Source organism: Muntiacus reevesi, chromosome 1, assembly GCF_963930625.1.
Source record: "Muntiacus reevesi chromosome 1, mMunRee1.1, whole genome shotgun sequence".
In the NCBI taxonomy this organism is placed as follows: Eukaryota; Metazoa; Chordata; class Mammalia; order Artiodactyla; family Cervidae; genus Muntiacus; species Muntiacus reevesi.
The window spans coordinates 65,723,760-65,736,768 of record NC_089249.1 but is presented as its reverse complement, the minus strand read 5'-3'; the positions used below and the strand labels follow the sequence as shown (position 1 = coordinate 65,736,768).

At 40.8% G+C, this 13,009-nt stretch overlaps 1 pseudogene; it reads right to left on the bottom strand.

The window, feature by feature from the left end:
• Window positions 1-1,545: 1,545 nt before the first annotated feature.
• Window positions 1,546-2,863, bottom strand: LOC136171314 (endogenous retrovirus group PABLB member 1 Env polyprotein-like; annotated as a pseudogene).
• Window positions 2,864-13,009: the final 10,146 nt, after the last annotated feature.

Sequence of the window (13,009 nt, the reverse complement as noted above, 5' to 3'; positions counted from 1 at the left end):
CAGTAAATGTTTAATGACTTAAATACATTCTAATAAATTTAGTTTCTGAGGGTGTGACAAAGGTTATGAAACCGTTAAAACTAGATGTTTAAGAAGCAAGAACTAAAATTATTTTTAGATTCTGCTGTCATACTGACAGAATGGTATATTTGATGAGATGCTTTCTTTAATGTGACTCCTTCTGAAACACCCAATATATTCATGCAAAGGAACTCACTATAATCTGCTTATTATTCTAGATGTCACACATTGCCATTTACTTGATGATTATTTCAGCGATCTTTGGATAAAAGCAGAATAATTTGATCTAACCTTCATCCATCATTGTGCTTTGCTTTGATCTTATTGGTTTGTAAAAAATATGATGTGTTCTCTCACAATAATAAGGTTGTCTTCTTGTTGTTCAGTTGCTCAGTCAAGTCCAACTCTGCAACCTCCTGGACTGCAGCATGACAGGCTTCCCTGTCCATCACTGTCTCCTGGAGTTTGCTCAAACTCATGTCCATTGAGTCAGTGATGCCATCCAAACATCTTATCCTTTGTTGTCCCCTTCTCCTCCTGCCTCCAATCTTTCCCAGTATCAGGGTCTTTTTCTAATGAGTGGACTCTTTCCATCAGGTGGCCAAAGTTTTGGAGCTCCAGCTTCAGCATGAGTCTTTCAAATGAATATTCAGGGTTGCTTTCTTTACAATTGACTGCTTTGATCTCCTTGCAGTCCAACGGATTCTCAAGAGTCTTCTCCAATACTACAGTTTGAAAGCGCCAATACTTTGGTGCTCAGCCTTCTTAATGGTCCAACTCTCACATCCATACATGATTACTGGAAAAACCATAGCTTTGACTATATGGACCTTTGTCAACAAAGTAATGTCTCTTGTTTTTAATATAACTGCCAAGGTTTGTCATAGCTTTTCTTCCAAGGAGCAACTGTCTTTTAATTTCATGGCTGCAGTCACAGACCGCAGTGATTTTGGAGTCGAAGAAAATAAAGTCTATCACTGTTTCCATTGTTTCCCCATCTATTTGTCATGAAGTGATGGGACTTGCCGGGACCAGCCGGCAAACTGAACAAGTCCCGACCGCAACCACACGGAAGCCTGAGAAAAAAAAAGATGATAGTAAAGGATGGGGTCGAGAGGGCTGAATGCTCTTTAGGCAAGTCAGCTATTTTATTGAGTAGAACAGCTACCTTTATACTAGTACAAGCAGAAAACATAATTCATAAAAAATGCCATCTGGTGTCTGTCAGATCAATACAATTCTTTGTTTTAAGTGATTGCAGAAGCTTACATCTTGTTTTTGGCATTCCCAAAATAAACTACTAAGTGAAGGTCACTACTACGTTTTTCTCAAGGAAGAACAAAGGAGGCCCAGCAAATATTTTACTACTTTATCATGGGGTGGCGGGACAGGGAATGGCCCCCTTCAAGGCCTTTTCCCAGGGCCTATTTGGGCCTTGAGCAGGCCGGCTCCCCGCATCTCCCCCTTTTTTATTTATTAAAGGCCGAGCCTCCCTACTCATTCCTCAAGAAAAAGCAGACAAGGTTATTTTTTCAAAATACGGGAAATTTTCACAATTCTTTCAGTGACCAAATTCATAATGCATTGTAAAATACATGGTCCACAACAAAGAAAACAGAATACAATAACAAGCACTGTAAGCAGGTTTTTCCACCAATCACTCGTAAACCAGGATTTAACTTGCTCCCAAAAAGAAAGGGAGGAATCCTGCATGGAAAGTATTTGATGTTGAAGATCATTTACAGCATCAGACACATTGGAAGATAAATCTGGGATATACACACAACATTTTACTTTTATTACAGCATAAGTCTCACCTTGGGCAGCAGCGATAATGTCTAGAGCCATGCGGTTTTGCAAAACAGCTTTTCTCATTTGTCTCTGTTCTTCATTTAGAGCCTCAATAGCCTTTTTAGTGTCTAATAAGGCTTTTTGAGTAAAAATTAGTTAAGGCATCTACATGGGCCATTATATCGGCCGTCCCAATAGAGGGAACAAATACTGCTGCCAAATAATCATACCAATGAAATACAGATCGAGTCCATCGCGCTCGCAAAAAGGGAAGGTTGGCAGGGTTTTTGATGGGCTCATGACTAATATGACCAGGAGCAAACACAAATCCAAGACTGCATCGTCCTACCCAGCCTACAGGCAGCCATGGCCAGACATTAGGGCCACAAATCCACTTTGTTCTGTTAGGAGCAACCCATCTGATGCCTGGGTTATAAAGCCAATCAGATCCTGGCCAAGGCGTGGGTGTTTTGACAGAAAAAGTAACATCAATTATGCGTTCACACAAAGAATTAGGAGTAATACCCATATGCTTTAACAAATGTCTGCCTAAATTTTTTTCTCCAAGGTGGGGTTGATGTTCTCGTTGTTCCCAGCAAATGTCCGCTCGTTTCAGCAATTGTCCTTTTTCTGGGGTCATCCAAAAGTATTCGTCCCAAATCTGATAATAGTCCCCAAAATATCGGCTGGCGTGAACTTGTCCTTTGCTTGAGGAAGTAGCATACTGATTAAAGGCAGCAGAAATTGTCCCAAGGCTTTGATTGGCATTAAATCTAATCCGGGAGTCATAAGGTTTCGAATTACACCAGGTCAAGGCTGTAATATTAAGAGAATTAAGGCTAAGGTGAATCTGTTTATACTGTTTTAAGAATTCACACACCGCAGGTAAATCTTCCCGACTTATTGGCAAAACCCACCATGGTAAACCATTTACAACTGATAAAGGCATAGCAGTGCATACCCAACAAGCAGAGGCATTATGAGAATCAGCATAGGAATGAGCCCAAGAAAGAAAAACATTTCCTTCGGCTCTGGGAAATGCTTGATTCATAACAGTGCATGCTAATGCAAGCACCAGATAGGATAGAGAAATGTGTGGATTGGTTGTATCTGCAGCAATGCAGTTGTTGATTTGTTGGCAGAACATTCTTCTCTTGTGTCTGCATACTCTCCATTCGAGCAGTCAGCGACCGTCTCCGTCTGGCGTACCAGCCTCTCCGGGAGCCAGCGCGGTGCTTCGGCATCCTGTGGAAAAACACAAACATGTCCCCGCCCCCATATCAAAACAGGGTCAGGGCCATGCCACTGATTAGTAATTGGATCTTTCCAAGTCACGAAAGGTTTGTTGGTAGCGGCTGGGGACCAGAATCGCTGTGCCGCGGTCTTGCCTTTAGAGTCCAAATTTAAAAAATTAAGAATGAAAAGGGCATGATGTAAGTAATTATATGGTGTGAGGGGATATAACTCCCCCTTCTTTAACTTTAAAAGCTGATGTTTTAATGTCTGATGAGCTCGTTCAATGATGCCTTGACCTTGGGGATTGTAGGGGATGCCTGTTTTAAGAGAGATAGAGAGACGGGAGCAAAAATTAAGAAAAGCGGCAGAAGTATATCTAGGTCCGTTGTCTGTTTTGATGATCTTTGGAGTTCCCATAACGGAGAATGCTGCAAGGCAATGTGCGATACAGTGTCGAGCTGCTTCTCTTGTTTGTAAAGAGGCAAAAATATATCCAGAAAAAGTATCTATATTAACATGAACATATTTTAGTTTACCAAAGGAAAGAATGTGAGTTATATCCATCTGCCATAAATGGTTGGGAAGGAGGCCGCGGGGGTTCACACCATAGTGAGGAACAGAAAAAAATTGAGGACAAACAGGGCAGCGTTTAACTATTTGCCTGGCGGTTTCACGGGGTATTTTAAATTGTAATCTGAGGGTATTGCTCTTTTGATGATGTAATTGATGAGAGCGTTCTGCGAGTTGGGCCTGGGAAAGGAAAATTTGAGTGGCTGAATCAGCTAATGCATTTCCAGAAGTAAGTGCTCCAGGTAGATTTGTATGAGCGCGAATATGGCCAAAAAAGCATTTATGAATCCTTTGATGTAAAAGAGCTTGTATATCTCGAAACAGCTGCTGAATTACTGAATTGACAGTATGAATAAAGGGAACAGTTTCTAATTGGTTAAGAGCTCTAACAACATACAGACTATCAGAAAAAACATTCAGAGGTTCAGAGACAAAGTGTTGTAAAACAGCAAACACGGCGCATAATTCTACTTCTTGTGCAGAGGAACAGCCTGTAAACCAGGAGGTAACATTATCATTAATAACATAAGCAGCCTTCCCGTTTGAGGATCCATCGGTGAATACGGTGACTGCGCCTTTAAGTGGCTGCGAAACAACTACAGAGGGAAACACAAAGTCGTGTTGACTAGCAAAGTGTAGCAGTTTATTAGCAGGAAGATGATTTTCTAATCTGCCGGCAAAATGAGCTAGGGCTGCATTCTAGGAATCGCTGAACTGGAATAGCCAGTCCTGTTGTTCCTTTGTAAATGGTAGACAGATAAAGTAAGGGTCTCTCCCCAATAATTTTCTGGAATCTCGATGGCCCTTAGCGATAAGAGTACTGACTAGATCAAAGTAAGGGGTGAGTACCCGAGCAGGGGAAACAGGCAAATGTATCCAATAAAGAGGGGAATCTTGAAAAAGAACAGCTGTAGGGGTGTGTTTAGAAGGAAGTATATACAAACCCCATTCTTTTGTATAATCACAATGGGAACTTGTTTGAGCAGCCAAAGCTTTTTCTACTATATTTAAAGCTTGGCGTCCTTCATCAGTCAAAACCCGAGGCGATGTAGGCTCTGAAGGTCCTTTAAGAATATCAAACAGAGGTTTTAATTCTCCAGTAGTGATTTTCAAATAAGGACGAATCCAATTAATATCTCCTAATAATTTTTGAAAATCGTTCAATGTTTTCAAATTATCTTTACGAAGTTCTAATTTTTGAGCTTTAAAAGTCTCTCCTTCCAGTCTAAAGCCTAAATAAGAATAAGGTGGGCTATGTTGAACTTTCTCAGGAGCTATTTGAAGGTCATAGTGCTGTAAATCAGCCTGCAAGCCAGAAAAGGCAGATAAGCACTTTAAAGCTTACTTGTAGTCTATTTCTTTTATTTTTGTCTGCAAAAATTTCACATTGTTTTCCAAATTTTGATTTCTATAGCAAATAATCTCTCCCAGAGAGGCAGGCCCTAGAGACCTGCTTCCAATCATTAGGAGGTAAATATTGACTATTTAAATTCTCAATGATGGACATAGTAAAAGGAGCAGTTGGTCCATACTGAGCACAGGTTTGTTTTAATTCTTTAATTTGTTTGAATGGCAGGGGTTCATAATACCTTCGCTGTTGAGCGTCTTCAAGGACGGGGAAAAGGATAGGAAATCCTGCCAAGGTTTCTCCCTGTTGCCTCGCCTGGCGAATTGCAAGTTGGAGGGGAGACAGTTTGGAGGTGTTTTTTACACATAGTGCCTGTGCGGAAGCCTCAGACCCCTTTTGCATATCAGCTCTTGGTGGGTCTAATCCGGCAATAACGGACGGAGGCTGCGATGGTAACTGATTAGAGGGACATAAGGGCTGGGAAAAAAGCTTTAAGTTAAGAGCATCAAGATGGTTAGTCACAGCTGTAAGCAATTTTTTAACCTCCGAAAAAGGGGATAATTCCACTTGTGTTTTAACAGTGGTTTTTTCAGCAGCAAATAACTCCCACGGATCTTTTGCTTGCTCAGCAGGGTCTAATTCAGAATCAGAGTCAGAGGAACTCTGTACAGGGGGTTTTTCTGCCATATCAGAACCATGCTCCGAAGGAGGAGCAATAGGCAAGGTGGGAGGTTTGCCAATTATATTCTTTAATGCAGTCTCCAATTTTTTGCTTTCATGTTCAGGGTCCAGACAGTCCCTGATAAGAGTCCATAATGAATAGGCATCTAACGGTACCTTCTCAGCCCCATGTAAAGAATAATACTGCTGAATTTGCTCTCCCACCTTCTTCCAAGTTTCTATATTTACAGTCCCATCCTCAGGGAACCAAGGACAAACTTCTTCTACAAACAACAAAAACTTTTCTAATTTATGTTTAGCAACAGTAACTCCTCTCACCTTTAACATAGTCTTAAGCATAGTTACAAAAAGTTCTCTACTACTACCTTGACCCATAGTTTATACTCTCGACTAAAACCCTCTCCGCCCTTAAAAAATCTGTACTCACGTTTCTCTTATTTTATTTTATTTTATTTTTCTCGGGATCCCCTCTGTACTCACGTATCGGGCGGCTGCGACCGTGTAGCCCAATCGAGTCCCTGTTCGAGGCGCCACTTGCCGGGACCAGCCGGCAAACTGAACAAGTCCCGACCGCAACCACACGGAAGCCTGAGAAAAAAAAAGATGATAGTAAAGGATGGGGTCGAGAGGGCTGAATGCTCTTTAGGCAAGTCAGCTATTTTATTGAGTAGAACAGCTACCTTTATACTAGTACAAGCAGAAAACATAATTCATAAAAAATGCCATCTGGTGTCTGTCAGATCAATACAATTCTTTGTTTTAAGTGATTGCAGAAGCTTACATCTTGTTTTTGGCATTCCCAAAATAAACTACTAAGTGAAGGTCACTACTACGTTTTTCTCAAGGAAGAACAAAGGAGGCCCAGCAAATATTTTACTACTTTATCATGGGGTGGCGGGACAGGGAATGGCCCCCTTCAAGGCCTTTTCCCAGGGCCTATTTGGGCCTTGAGCAGGCCGGCTCCCCGCAGGGACTGGGTGTTATGATCTTAGTTTTCTGAATATTGAGTTTTAAGTCAACTTTTTCACTCTTTTCTTTCACCCTCATCAAGAGGTTTTTTAGTTACTCTTCAACTTCTGCCATAAGGGTGGTGTCATCTGCATATCTGAGGTTATTGATATTTCTCCTGGCAATCTGATTCCAGCTTGTGCTTCATCCATCCCAGCATCTTGCATGATGTACTCTGCATAGAAATTAAATAAGCAGGGTGACAATATACAGCCTTGATGTACTCCTTTCCCAATTTTGAACCAGTCCATTGTTCCATGCTCGGTTCTAACTGTTGCTTCTTGATTTGCATATAGGTTTCTCATGAGTACCAGAAGAGATAGTCTGGTATTCCCATCTCTTTAAGAATGATCTACACAGTCAAAAGTTTTAATATAGTTTAATTAAGCAGATATTTCTCTGTAATTCTCTTGCTTTTTCTGTGATCCAGTGGATGTTGACAGTTTGATCTCTGGTTCCTCTGCCTTTACTAAATCGAGCTTATACATTTGGAAGTTCTTGAGTCACATATTGTTAAAGCCTAGCTTGAAGAATTTTGAGGATTACCTTGCTAGCATATGAAATGAGTGCAACTATGTGGTAGTTTGAATATTCTTTGGCATTACCCTTCTTTGGGATTGGAATGAAAACTGATTTTTTCCAGTCCTGTGGCCACTGCTGAGTTTTCCAAATTTGCTGGCATATTGAGTGCAGCACTTTCACAGCATCATCTTTGAGGATTGAAATAGCTCAGCTAGAATTCCATCATCTCCACTAGCTTTGTTTGCAGTGATGTTTCCTAAGGCCCACTTGACTTTGCACTCCAGGATACCTGGCTGTAGGTGATGGACCACACCATTGTGGTTATCCTGGTCATTAAGATCTTTTATTTGTATAGTCCTTCTGTGTATTCTTAGCAACTCTTCTTAATATTCTTCCTCTTCTATTAGGTTCATACCATTTCTATCTTCTATTGCAACCATCTTTGTATGAAATGTTCCCTGAAGAGATCTCTAGTCTTTCCCATTCTATTGTTTTCCTCTATTTCTTTGCAATGTTCACTTAGGAGTGAAGTGAAAATCCCTTGGTTGTGTCCATCTCTTTGTTACCCCATGGACTATACAGTCATGGAATTATCCAGGCTAGAATACAGGAGTGGGTAGCATATCCCTTCTCCAGGAGATCTTCCCAACCCAGGGATCAAACCCAGGAAGGCTTTCTTATCTCTCTTTGCTCCTCTTTGGAACTCTGCATTCAGATAAGTATATCTTTCCTGTTCTCCTTTGCCTTTCGTGTCTCTTCTTTTTTCAGCTATTTGTAACACCTCCTCAGATGACTATTTTGCCTTTTTGTGTTTCTTGTTCTTGGAGATAGTTTTGATCACTGCCTCCTGTACAATGTTGAGAACCTTCGTCCATAATTCTTCAGGTACTCTGTCTATCAGATCTAATCACTTGAATTTATTTGTCACTTTCACTGTATAATTGTAAGGGATTTGTTTTAGGTCATACCTGAATGGCCTAGTGGTTTTTTCTACTTTCTTCAATTAAAGTCTGAATTTTGCAATAACCTGACTGGAACTCAGATCATGAACTATCTCCTGGAGTTTGCTCAAATTATGTCCATTAGTTGATGAGGCTATCTAACCATTTCATCCTCTGCCACCTGCTTCTACTTTTGCCTTCAATTTTCCCAGCATCAGGATCTTTTTCCAATGAGTCATCTCTAGGGATCGGGTGGCTGAAACATTGGAGCTTCAGCATGAGTCTTTCCAATGAATATTCAGGGTTGATTTATTTTACGGTTGATTGGTTTGTTCTCTTTACGGTCCAAGGGACTCTCAAGAGTCTTCTCCAGCACTACAATTTGAAAGCATCAATTCTTTGGTGTTCAGCCTTCTTTATGGTCCAACTCTCACATCGCACATGACTACTAGAAAAGCCATAGTGTTGATTATACAGACCTTTGTCAGCCAGGAGAAATATCAATAACCTCAGACCTCAGATACACAGATGATACCATCCTTATGGCAGAAAGTGAAGAAGACCTAATGAGCCTCTTGATGAAAGTGAAAGAAGAGATTGAAAAAGTTAGCTTAAAACTCAACATTCAGAAAACTAAGATCACGGCATCTGGTCCCATCACTTCATGTCAAATAGATGGGGAAACAATGGAAACAGTGAGAGACTTTATTTTGGGGGGCTCCAAATCACTGCAGATGGTAACTGCAGCCATGAAATTAAAAGACCCTTGCTCCTTAGAAGAAAAACTATGACCAACCTAGACAGCATATTAAAAAGCAGAGACATTCCTTTACCAATAAAAGCTTGTCTAGTCAAAGCTATGGCTTTTCCAGTAGTCATGTATGGCTATGAGAGTTGGACCATAAAGAAAGCTGAGCGCTGAAGAATTGAAGCTTTTAAACTTTGGTTTTGGAGAAGCCTCTTGAGAGTCCCTTGGACTGCAAGGAGATCCAACCAGTCCATCCTAAAGGAAATCAGTCCTGAATATTCATTGGAAGGACTGATGCTGAAGCTGAAACTCCAGTACTTTGGACACCTGATGCAAAGAACTCATTGGAAAAGACCCTGATGCTGGGGAAAATGAAGGTGGGAGGAGAAGGGAACGACAGAGGATGAGATGGTTGGATGGCATCACCGATGCGATGGACATGAGTTTGAGTAGGCTCTGGGAGTTGGTGATGAACAGGGAAGCCTGGTGTGCTGCAGTTCTTTTGGGGTCACAAAAAATAGGGTATGACTGAGTGACTGAACAGAACTGAACTTGTCAGCAAAGTGATGTCTCTGCTTTTCAACATGCTCTTTAGGTTTTTCATGGCTTTCCTTCCAAGGTGCAAGCGTCTTTTAATTTTGTGACTCCTGTCACTGTCTGCAGTGATTTTAGAGCCCAAGAAAATAAATCTGTCACTGTTTCCACTTTCCCCCATATATTTGTCGTGAAGTGAAGGGACTGGATGCCATGATCTTAATTTTTTAAATGTTGTGTTTTAAGCCAATTTTTTCATTCTCTTCTTTCATCCTCATCAAGAGTCTCTTTGGTTCTTTTTCAGTTTCTGCCATCAGAGAGGTATCATCTGCTTATCTGAGGTTGTTGATATTTCTCTGGGCAATCTTGATTCTAGCTTGTTATTCATCCAACCATGGTCTCTCCTTGATATTCTCAATAAAGTGAGAGAATCCTATTATCTAAACTATCAGTGAGATACAATTTATGTCACAAAGTTGATTACCTCAGTGGTCACCTTTTGCTTTTTTCCAAAATTTTTAATTTCTTTATATTATTTAATTACTAAAAAGAAAGCTTGTACAAATGGTAATATATATGTATATATCATTTATACACATTTATTATATATCTTTTATATGGTACATATATCAGCAATGGAAAACTCCAAAGGATGACAAACTTTGGAAGATACTAATAGCATTTTTAGTGCAAAATAATCTTAAATTGAATGTGCAAGTACTATGCAAATCATCTGTAAAATTAATTTATAGTCTTTTTGCCAAATTGTGCCAGACTGAGGTCAAGGGGAAAGTGTCCTTCAGTAAAGCATGTATTATATTTGCATTATGTAACTCACCAGTTTGGTCCTAGGCTAATGAATGAAGAGGCATATGGACAAGTTGAAATGTGTTCTGAGAATAAAAATGAAAATGACAGCTCTTAAAAATATGAAAAAGAGATTACCAAAGTGGATTAAATAGCAATGAAGGGCTTCCCTTCACTAGAGTTTTCAAAGTTGTACCTCTGTTGGTGACCAGCTTCCTTCTCCAGCCCAGGAGTCAGGTATGTCTTTTCAGTATCAGGTACTCGCCAACAGGTGGCCAGCCATCATTTCCCCTGCGTGGTCCCTCTTGGACCAGACACTGACCTCTTCTCTATTGAGACTGCACACAGCAAACCCCACCCTTCCTTCTCTTTTGTCTGTGGTCATGGATGTGACACTTGCTTGGGACTATTATCTCTGTCTCGGTGGGCTTTCATGCTTTGTGCATTGGTCCCTGATTAGAATCAGGTAACGGTTATTTACCCTGCACTCTGAAAAGTACACATACTTCCCAAAGCTTTACAAGTAATTTTTGGAGTTCACAGACTCCCTGATCCCAGTCTATGGTCTCTAAGCTTATAATTTCTTCACTATACTATAAACTCTAGTTGAGCAGAGATTTTACTTTAATCATATTTGTATTCCCAATGAACCTGGCATGTCATAAATATTAATATTGGTGACTGCTTGATCAACTAACAAGAATAAGAAATTTGTGGAGAAGGAAATGGCAACCCACTCCAGTATTCTTCCCTGGAAAAAAAAAAAAGAAATTTGAACCATTATTTTGGAGAAGAAAGAGGGAAGATCTGCTTAAATAGTTAGAAGAATTTCTATTACATTAGCTTTGATGACTGTTGGTCTCTAGCATCATTGAGTATACAAAAAAGAGAAAAAGGATTACTTCTACTAATTTAACTTGACATTTGAGCCAGCTATAAAAGAAGCCTTCCAGGAGAAAAGTTGGTGCCTTCATGTTTATGTAGGTTTAAAAAGCAGGTGAACTTCTCTGGATTGCTTTCAGAGCAGACTTCTGTGTGGTGGAACAGAGGAGCATGAAGGCGAGGCAGGCTGGGTGACTGAAGGACCAGCCTGGGGATTCCACCACAGATATTGCCTTCACATACATGGGCTCTGCAAAGCACGAAACCAGAATGGACTCTGTCCCTGAGAGCTTAGAGCCCTAATCTGAATCCAAACACCAGAGTAGGATCCCAAATCAAATGCAGAGTAGGTAACCAGAAACACAGTGGCGGCATGGGGAGAAATCCACTTGGAGGGGTGGGGTAGGGGCTAGATTTACAGGAACTTGATGACAGGGACTTGGAAGTTTGGTTCTGGCAACAAGGAAAAGAAGATAACAGGGAATAATAGGAAGAAAGAGGCATCTGCTACAGTCACAACTTGGTAAATTTCCACTTGCAATTAACTTCTCCAGCTCAGAGTCTATCCTCAAGGTTAGGGAGGAAAGAAAATCATACCAAACACCCAAGTTAAAAAAAATAATAAATGTTTTTAAAAAGGAGAAAGAAGATTACTCCTACTAGTTTAATTTGACATTTGAGCCAACTATAAAGGAGGCTGTCCAGTGGTAAGGATTTTGCCAATGTTGTTCCAGGGCTTACATGTTCCTAGAAGCATTGTACTGTGTGTAATGCAACCAAAGAGTCAGTAGGGTCTCAAAGAGAGAATGCTGTTGGCAGCTCTCTCCTTGTTTTCCCTTCTCATTTCCTCTCTGTGACCTTCTCTAGTTCTTTTTCCCTCTCTTCACCATCTTTTTATTTCTTCCCCTTCCGAGTGTTTTTTTGTTTCTTTTCCAAGTGTGTGGTTAATTGGAAATAGAAACAAGCTGGTGCTTCTGCCCATGGTGTGACTTGGGAAAAGTCACTTCCTCTCTTTTAGTCATGATCTATCATCTGCCCACTAAGGGCACTGGACTAAAATTTCTAAGTTGTGATTGTCTGTGTGTGTTAGTCGCTTAGTCATGACCGACTCTTTGCGACCCTTTAGACTGTACCCGCCAGGCTCCTCTGTCCATGGGATTTTTCAGGCAAGAATACTGGAGTTTCCAGTTGCCATTTCCTTCTCCATGTGATAGTCTATGGATGGCTAATGCTTACCTTCCCGTTCTCTCTTCTCATTCCTCTTATCTCAACTTTTGGGTCCAGCAGGGCTAAAATATTTTTATGACTATCAGGGTATAACATTAATATACCCTTAGTATACCCATTAGTATACCTATTTGTATTATTTTCCAAGGATGGCCACCACCATACACCATACCCAAATGATCTCATTATACACCATGCCATTGATATCCTCATATTAGGTGGTGATGTCTACGTCCCTTTCCCTTGAATTTGGGAGGAACTTGTGACTTCTTTGACCAGAAGACAAAGAAAGTGATGCTGTGCCAATTTCTGGGCCAACATCTTCAGAAACTCTCAATTTCCAATTCCTGTCTTTTGGGACACTGAGTCACGAAAGCCAGCCACCATGCAGGGAGAAACCAAGAGATTTGAAGAGGCCCTGTGTGGGTGTTCAGACCAGCAGCCCCTGCTGAACTCCCAGCCAATAGCCAGCATAAACCGCCAGGCCTGTGAGTGAGGAGGTCTTCAGACGATTCCGGCCTCCAGCTATTGAGTCACCCTTCACTTCCCAACCGATGCTTCAGACATTGTGGAGCAGAGATAAGCTATCCACAGGACACATTTCCAAGTCCCTGATCTACAGAATCCAGAAGCATCATAAAATGGTTCTTGCTTTATATCATTAAGTATAGGTGGTTCGTTAACACAGCAGTG